The sequence below is a fragment of the Cervus elaphus genome, chromosome 9 (genome assembly GCF_910594005.1).
Source record: "Cervus elaphus chromosome 9, mCerEla1.1, whole genome shotgun sequence".
In the NCBI taxonomy this organism is placed as follows: domain Eukaryota; kingdom Metazoa; phylum Chordata; class Mammalia; order Artiodactyla; family Cervidae; genus Cervus; species Cervus elaphus.
In genome coordinates, this window is record NC_057823.1 from 36748733 (window position 1) to 36758389 (window position 9657).

At 37.7% G+C, this 9657-nt stretch overlaps 1 pseudogene; it reads right to left on the reverse strand.

Moving 5' to 3' along the window:
- Positions 1-9003: 9003 nt before the first annotated feature.
- On the reverse strand, positions 9004-9090 carry LOC122701182 (annotated as a pseudogene).
- Between the last annotated feature and the right edge of the window lie 567 nt (positions 9091-9657).

Below are 9657 nucleotides of genomic sequence, written 5' to 3' on the forward strand. Positions count from 1 at the left end.
CACCATGGACGCCCATATTTTGTGGTAGTAGATGATAAAATAGACTAATATTTACATCTATTTTATGCATTCATGACATACTTAACATTTTCTTATTTTTTGGATATTTTTAGGCTACCCAGTTTGGGTTTTTTCATGTTGTTGCAAATGTCCAAAATGTTTTCCAATATATTTACTGAAAAAGATTCACCTATAGGTGGACCTGTGTAATTCAAGCCTGTGTTGTTCAAGAGTCAACTATATCTATATTTCACCCTCAGTTTTTTCAAAAGACTTTCACTAGGTATGCATTTTTAGTTTGTCCTAGAATTTTGATTATATTATTTTGCTGTCTTCTGGCTTCCACTGTTGTGATGGATATTGAAGGATCTGCCATCAATTTGATATTGGGTTCTTTGTATTATCTCTCTGACTTGTTCCTGTTGTTGTTTGGCTTCTCATTCATGTCTGACTCTTTGCAGCCCCATGCACTGTAGCATGCCAGGTTTCCCTGTCCTTTATCATATTTCTGAGCTTGCTCAAACTCATGTCCATTGAGTCAGTGATGTAATCCAACCATCTGGCCCTCTGTTGTTCTTTTCTCCTTTTGCCTGCAATCTTTCCCAGCATCAGGGTCTTTTCTAATGTGTTGGCTCTTTGCATCAGGTGGCCAAAGTTCTGGAACTTCAGCTTCAGCATCAGTCCTTCCAATGAATGTTTAGGCCTGATTTCCTTTAACAATTGACTGGCTTGATCTCCTTGTAGTCCAGGGACTCTCAAGAGTCTTCTCCAACACCACAGTTCAAAAGCATAAATTCTTTGGTGCTCAGCCTTCTTTATGGTCAAACTCCATACATGACTACTGGAAAAACCATAGCTTTGACTAGATGGACCTTTGTCAGCAAAGTAATGTCTCAAGTTTTTAGGTTTGTCATACTGCTATCTAGGTTTGTCATAGCTTTTTTTGTAAGGAGCAAGTGTCTTTTAATTTTATGGTGGCAGTCACCATCTGCAGTGATTTTGGAGCCCAAGAAAATAGTCTGTCACTGTTTCCCCATCTATTTGCAATGAAGTGATGGGAACTTACTATCCTGAAATTTCCTTTTAATTTATCTAAATGTGGATTTAAACATGTTTTTCTTCTGGGCAGTTACTGAGATTTTTGAACTTGATTTACAATCTTCAACTCTTAGTCATTCTTAGAAGATTCTTAGTCATTCTCTTTGTTTATTGTATCTCCTTCTTCCTTCTTTCCTTCCTTTCTTTCCTGCTGGACATCTACCAGAGATTGTTAGATTTTTTACTCTATCCCTCATGATTTTTAACTTAATTTTTTTGGAGTTTTTGTCTATTTATGCTGCATTCTGAATGTCTTTGTATTGTAGTTTACAGATTGTCTCAGCTGTGCCTAATTTATCATTGATTTCATGCAGGTATGTTTTTAAAATTCATTAATTTATTTTAATTGGAGGCTAATTACTTTACAATATTATGGTGGTTTTTGCCATAAATTGACATGAATCAGCCATAGGTGTACATGTGTCCCCCATCCTGAACCCCCCTCCCATCTCCTTCCCCATCCCATCCCTCTGGGTTGTCCCAGTGCACCAGCTTTGAGTGCCCTGTTTCATGCATTGAACTTGGACTGGTCATCTCTTTCACATATGATAACATACATGTTTCAGTGCTATTCTCTCAAATCATCCCACCCTCGCCCTCTCCCACAGAGTCCAAAAGTCTGTTCTTTATAACTGTGTCTCTTTTGCTGTCTTGCATATAGAGAGTTGTCATTACCATCTTTCTAAATGCCATATATATGCACTAATATACTGTATTGGTGTTTTTCTTTCTGACTTAATTCACTCTGTATAACAGGCTCCACCTTCATCCACCTCATTAGAACTGATTCAAATGCATTCTTTTTAATAGCTGAGTAATATTCCATTGTGTATGTGTACCACAGCTTTCTTACCCATTCATCTGCCAGTGGACATCTAGGTTGCTTCCATGTTCTAGTTATTGTAAACAGTGCTGCAGTGAACATTGGGGTGCACGTGTCTCTTTCAATTCTGGTTTCCTTGGTGTGTATACCCAGCAGTGGGATTGCTGGGTGATATGGCAGTTCTATTTTCAGCTTTTTAAGGAATCTCTACACTGTTCTCCATAGTGGCTGTACTAGTTTGCATTCCCACCAACAGTGTAAGAGGGTTCCCTTTACTCCACACCCTCTCCAGCATTTAGTTTGTAAACTTTTTGATAGCAGCCATTCTGACCAGCTTGAGATGGTACCTCATTGTGGTTTTGATTTGCGTTTCTCTGAAAATGAGTGATGTTGAGCATCTTTTCATGTGTTTGTTAGCCATCTATATGTCTTTGGAGAAATGTCTATTTCTTTGGCCCATTTTTTGATTGGGTCATTTATTTTTCTTGTATTGAGCTGCATGAGTTCTTTGTATATTTTTGAGACTAAGTCTTTGTCAGTTTCTTCGTTTGCTATTATTTTCTCCCACTCTGAAGGCCATCTTTTCACCTTGCTTATAGTTTTTTTCATTTTACAAAAACCTTTAAGTTTAATTAGATCCCATTTGTTTATTTTTGCTTTTATTTCCATTACTCTGGGAGGTAGGTCATAGAGAATCCTGCTGTGGTTTATGTCAGAAAGTGTTTTGCTTATGTTTTCCTCTAGGCGTTTTATAGTTTCTGGTCTTACATTTAGATCTTTAATCCATTTTGAGTTTATTTTTGGGTATGGTGTAGCATTCTAGTTTCATTTTTTTACTGGTGATTGATCAGTTTTCCTAGCACCGCTTGTTAAAGATCTTGCCTCCTTTGTCAAAGATAAGGTGTCCATAGGTACGTGGATTTATCTCTTTCTATTTTGTTCCATTGAGCTATATTTCTGTCTTTGTGCCAGTACCATACTGTCTTGATGACTATAGCTTTGTCACATAGTCTGATATCAGGCAGATTTAGTCTTCCAGTTCCATTCTTTCTCAAGATTGCTTTGGCTATTCAAGGTTTTTTTGTGTTTCCATACAAATTGTGAAATTATTTGCTCTAGTTCTGTGAAGAACACCATTGGTAGCTTGTTAGGGATTGCATTGAATCTATAGATTGATTTGGGTAGTATATTCATTTTCACTCTATTGATTCTTCCAATCCATGAACATGGTATATTTCTCCATCTATTTGTGTCATCTTTGATTTCTTTCATCAGTGTTTCATACTTTTCTATATATAGGTCCTTTGTTTCTTTAGGTAGATTTATTCCTATTTTATTCTTTTTGTTGCAATGGTGAATGGGATTGTTTCTTTAATTTCTCTTTCTGTTTTCTCATTGTTAGTGTGTAGGAATGTAAGGGATTTCTGTGTATTAATTTTGTATCCTGCAACTTTACTATATTCATTGATTAGCTCTAGTAATTTTCTGGTGGTGTCTTTAGGGTTTTCTACATAGAGGATCATGTCATCTGCAAACAGTGAGAGTTTTACTTCTTTTCCAATCTGGATTCCTTTTATTTCTTTTTCTTCTCTGATTGCTGTGGTTAAAACTTCCAAAACTATGTTGAATAGTAGTGGTGAGAGTGGGCACCCTTGTCTTGTTCCTGACTTTAGAGGAAATGCTTTCAATTTTTTGCCATTGAGTATGTTTGCTATGGGTTTATCATATATGGCTTTTATTATGTTGAGGTATGTTCCTTCTATTCCTGCTTTTTGGAGAGTTTTAATCATAAATGAGTGTTGAATTTTGTCAAAGGCTTTCTCTGCATCTATTGAGATAATCATATGGTTTTTATCTTTCAATTTGTTAATGTGGTATATCACATTGACTGATTTGCAAATATTGAATAATCCTTGCATCCCTGGGATAAAGCCCACTTGGTCATGATGTATGATCTTTTTAATATGTTGCTGGATTCTGTTTGCTAGAATTTTGTTGAGGATTTTTGCATCTTTGTTCATCGGTGATATTGACCTGTAGTTTTCTTTTCTTGGTCATGCAGGTATTTTTAAATTTCAAATATTATATTTTCTTAAAGTATTATTTTTTTCAAAATTTCTTCATTTATTTTCTATTACTTTCTTCACATGTTTTAAGTATTCTTTCTAATATCTTTAAACATATTAAATATACTTATTTTATGATCTGAGTTGATAATTTCAGTGGATAAATCTTTTTTTTTTTTTTAATTTTTTTATTAGTTGGAGGCTAATTACTTCACAACATTTCAGTGGGTTTTGTCATACATTGATATGAATCAGCCATAGATTTACACTTATTCCCCATCCCGATCCCCCCTCCCATCTCCCTCTCCACCCGATTCCTCTGGGTCTTCCCAGTGTACCAGGCCCAAGCACTTGTCTCATGCATCCCACCTGGGCTGGTGATCTGTTTCACCATAGATAGTATACATGCTGTTCTTTTGAAACATCCCACCCTCACCTTCTCCCACAGAGTTCAAAAGTCTGTTCTGTATTTCTGTGTCTCTTTTTCTGTTTTGCATATAGGGTTATCGTTACCATCTTTCTAAATTCCATATATATGTGTTAGTATGCTGTAATGTTCTTTATCTTTCTGGCTTACTTCACTCTGTATAAGGGGCTCCAGTTTCATCCATCTCATTAGGACTGGTTCAAATGAATTCTTTTTGACGGCTGAGTAAAATTCTATGGTGTATATGTACCACAGCTTCCTTATCCATTCATCTGCTGATGGGCATGTAGGTTGCTTCCATGTCCTGGCTATTATAAACAGTGCTGCGATGAACATTGGGGTGCACGTGTCTCTTTCAGATCTGGTTTCCTCAGTGTGTATGCCCAGAAGTGGGATTGCTGGGTCATATGGCAGTTCTATTTCCAGTTTTTTAAGGAATCTCCACACTGTTTTCCATAGTGGCTGTACTAGTTTGCATTCCCACCAACAGTGTAAGAGGGTTCCCTTTTCTCCACACCCTCTCCAGCATTTATTGCTTATAGACTTTTGGATAGCAGCCATCCTGACTGGTGTGTAATGGTACCTCATTGTGGTTTTGATTTGCATTTCTCTAATAATGAGTGATGTTGAGCACCTTTTCATGTGTTTGTTAGCCATCTGTATGTCTTCTTTGGAGAAATGTCTGTTCTTCTTTGGAGAAATGTCTGTTGGATAAATCTTTATATATCTGATTTCTTTTGGTTCTTATTTGTATGTGTGTGTTTTATAGTATTATTCTATGTACTCTGAGCTTATATTCCACATTAAGTTATTTGATGGGCTTTTTATAGGCTGAGAATAATGTGTGTATATGATATATTTTTATTTTTGATAGATGTTTGGTGATACTACTTCCCTCATGTCTCAGTTAGTAAAGAATCTGCCTGTAATGCTGGAGACCTCGGCTTGATTCCTGGGTCGGGAAGATCCACTGGAGAAGGGATAGGCTACCCACTCCAGTATTCTGGCCTGGAGAATTCCATGGATTCTATAGTCCATGGTGTTGCAAAGAGTCAGACACAACTAAGAGACTTTAACTTCACTTCACTTCACTTCACTGACATAGGAAATTAAGTAATTAGGTTGTTTTTTTTCTGGATCACAAAGGTAGTGTTAGGACTCAGGTTAGAAGCATATATGGTGGCTGGTGATGGTTATGAAATATCAGAGGAGACCAATTTCAGATCAGAGGAGGCCAGGTTGAGAAATGTTAAGTTTCTCTTTTATCCCTTGCTGAAAGGAGCATTTATTTCTGTTTCACTCTTGCACAGGCCTTTAGAGTCCACTTTATGCACAGATCCCCTATTAGACAGCTCTGGGTAGCTCCAGGCTTAATTTCTTTCCCACTTCAAAACTGAGGCTTAAGATCACTGGGTTAATTTGATGACCTCAGGATGAAAACATTCCTTGAAGCTCTGTTCACCTTTCTAAATTCCAGTGTTCACTTTATTTTTTTTCCTACTCTGAAGAGTCCTCATTTGCTTGCCTTGTCAGTGATGGATTTTAAACATTTTAAAAATACGTTATTCAGTATTTTTGGTTATTGTCCGTGAGAGGGCTGCTCACAATATTGTTCCACCATACTGTTGGAAATGAAGTCCAGTTAGTCCTATTTTTGTTTAAAGATAAGGAAATTCAAGTTTAGAAAAGTCACATGTCTTCCCTAGGTCATGGGACTTGCAGGTGTCCAGGTGGAGGATGGTAGATGCCATGCCAATTGCTCTGGTGAGTTCCTGGCCTTCTGAAGATTTCAGTGGTCAGTTAGAAGGAGTGCTCATAGTAGACATTCAATTACAGAGATAATTTTCTAAAAGATTTTGAAGAATTTTTCTTATTTGGAAAGGTACTCACAAATTGATTGTTAAACAATCTTCTATTAAGGATACAGAGTGGGCATTAATATCTTTTGATTTAGAGACTGATACAACAGAAATTCACAGGCACCTAAGGATGTGTATGTTTGTAGTTGCTCAGTCATGTCTGACTCCTTGTGACCTCATGACCTGCAGCATACCAGGCTCCTCTATCCATGGAATTCTCCAGGCAAGAATACTGGAGTGAGTTGCCATTCCTTTCTATAAGGGATCTTCCTGACTCAAGGGTCAAATCTGGGTCTCCTGCATTGCAGGCAGATTTTATACTGTCTGAGCTACCAGGGAAGCCCCACAACTAAGTATCAGTTCAGTTCAGTTGCTCAGTTGAGTCTGTTTGCAACCCCATGCAGCACGCCAGGCTTCCCTGTCCATCACCAACTCCTGGAGATTGCTCAAACTCAGGTCCATTGAGTCGATGTTGCCATCCAACATCTCATCCTCTGTCGTCCCCATCTCCTCCTGCCTTCAATCTTTCCAGCATCAGGGTCTTTTCCAGAGAGTCAGTTTTCATGTCTATAGTGCATGAATTTTTCCCATGTCAGTTTTGGAAAGTTTTGAAAGTAGTTTTTAACTTCTAGTAATTTAGATAAAATTCTCAAAAATAGTGCACACCGATCATTATGTAATTTCAATATTCTCACTTAGAAAAGAAGAATCAAGTTATCCAGGTATATTTTCTAAACAGCAAACAACTTGGCAGTTTTTGAAAATAAAGCTTTGTGGAGCACTTCATACTGAAGAATGTATTAGATGACTCCTTTAGTAAGTTTCTAGATTGAAGGCAACTTTTCTTTCCATAGGTAATTCTATAAATACTAATCAGACTGTATCAGGTGAGAAAAAAGAGACAGCCAATTCCATGTCCCTGATGTCTGGGTGTCAGTTGGTATGGTAGCTACTTTGGGTATAACCCTATAATATGAAGGCGGTTATAAGATAATTTGAGATGGAAACAGGTGAAGTTTAAATAATTTCAGGCTGAGAAGAGATGAGCAAATGGCAGTTATTCCAAGCATCCCTGGCAGAGTTCCTGTGGTGTTTGGACAGGCATGATTCCTAATGTCATTTTATTACACTCACATTAAAGACTTGAATTTTAGATCAACAGCATGCAAATTTGGTTTATCACCTGTGTTCAAAAAAGAGCTGACAGAATTCTAACAGGAGAATTTCAGTGTTTGCCAAGAGTACCAGGAGGAACATAACTCTAGGTCTCATAGAACAAAAACTGACTAGAAATGTGAGATTATTCATATTAGACACTAAGGAATAGTTAATATTCCAAGAACACTCTTGAATCAGGACTCTTCACGTATGTGTGTATCTTTGTGTGTTTATATATTTAAAAGTAAGTTTGCTTTCTATTTGGTGATTTTAGCCCATCCAGGACTTTGTGATTTTGAAGTAATTGTACTCAAACCAAATGAATCACAGTGAAATACTCAATGCTGATCCCACCCAGCTGATTCTGTAATCACTGGCCCTGCAGAGGATAGGAAACACATTGTACAGCCCGATTTGTCCTTGTCAGAAGCACAACAAAGCTTAGGACTAAAACCCAAAGTTATACATGACTCTAAAAAGAGCAATTTGTCAAGCGGTTCATTGGCACAAATTGAAATGAAATGAGGTCCTGGGCTCTTGAGGTCACTTTTCAACAGGAAGAATTCATTATCTGACTATACACAGAGGAAAATGCCTCACAATTGTATTTGCTTGTAAAGGACGAGTGCCCACACATAAACCCACAGTGGCAGAGGTCACTTAAAAGAAATAAATGACATAAAAGCAAAGACTCAAGTGTCCCTTGGCTGATAGCCTCTGGCTTCTTCCTCCCAGTCAGAGCTGCTTTGGGGCTTACTGCTCAATGGACTGAAGGAAATACTTGGAGAGGTCTTTGTTGTTTATGCAAAAATCACTTGGACAGGTCCTGCTAATTTGTCTACTAGAAACACAGTGTAGTCTTATGAGTCTCTCCTCCTTGGGGTGGGGAAGCTTGTTCCCCATCATTCCCCACATTCCACATTTTTCTGAAGTGTACATTTTCTTTTAAGACATTCTATGGCATTCTCTTCACTTTGTGGAGAAACTGCAACCTTGAATGTTTAACAGCTCATTGGGTGATAACTGATAGGGTATTGTTTTCAGCTTAGAAAGTGGAGAGAAAGGAAGTGTACACTGAACACATCAAACCTGAGGATAGAGTTTTTCAACATATTTATAAATAATTTGGGACAGAGAATTGATTACTGTGTTTTCTATTGAGCAGAGTGGGGAAGATAACAAAAATCAAAGACTTTTTTCCCCCCAGTTCATCTTAGGGTTAACCTTAATGAAATAAGTAGTGTTGCATATTCTATGGGTTTGGACAAAGGTTTAATAACATATATCCATCATTATAATGTCATTCAAAGTATATTCACTGCTTATAAAAGCTTTTATAACAATGATTTTATCATTGTTTCCATAGTTTTGCTTTTTTTCCAGAATGGCATATACTTGGAATCTATTTTTCTTTCTCCATTCAGAGCCTTTATAAGGTCTCTCATGGTCCACCCATGCATGGACCAGACAGGCTGTAGGTGGCAAGCTCCCCCGCTAAATACTGTAGCTTTTCTTCCAATATTCAGCCCCATTCCATTGGTCCTGCCCAGCAGCCACATGGAGGTGCAGGGGATGTGTTGGGTGTTTGTTCTCAGGAAGGCTGCAAGTTTTGTGCCCCTTGTCACCATGAACCTAGATTTATGTCAGGTGAAAGACATTTTAAGTGAAAAAGAAAAATGACATGGTTAAAGAGGATGGATTTAAATAGGGATGGGGCAAGGAAGAGGATGTAGAGATCAATTCCCTTGATCTCTTCCCATATTTCAACCCCCACTAAACTCAGACAATAGGAGGGAAGGGCTGGAGAGGCCCACATGTCAAGTCCAGCGTCCATTTTTCATTCCTGCCTGTTTTCCCCTGTCCATTCACATCTCTTAGTCTTTTTTTCAAAGTTATTTTCTAATAACGTGGCCTCTCATTCATTCTCTTTCTCAAATTTTTTTATGGCACCACCATTGATAGAAATTGGACATCTTAACCATATTATGTCTTCCAATCCATCAATATAGATGTTTTCCCATTTGTTTCTGTCTTTAAAAATTCTTTCAGCAGTGTCTTTTCCTGGTTCTCAACTGTTATTGTAGGTGACTGTTGCATGTTCGTGTTATAGTTTTTCTTGAGTGGTAGGTGACTTTGGACTTGACGGTGATGCCCTTAATTGAGACATAGGATTCATGAAGAGACTCAGTATGTAGAGCATGGGGGAAGCCATGATCCCAGTGCTGG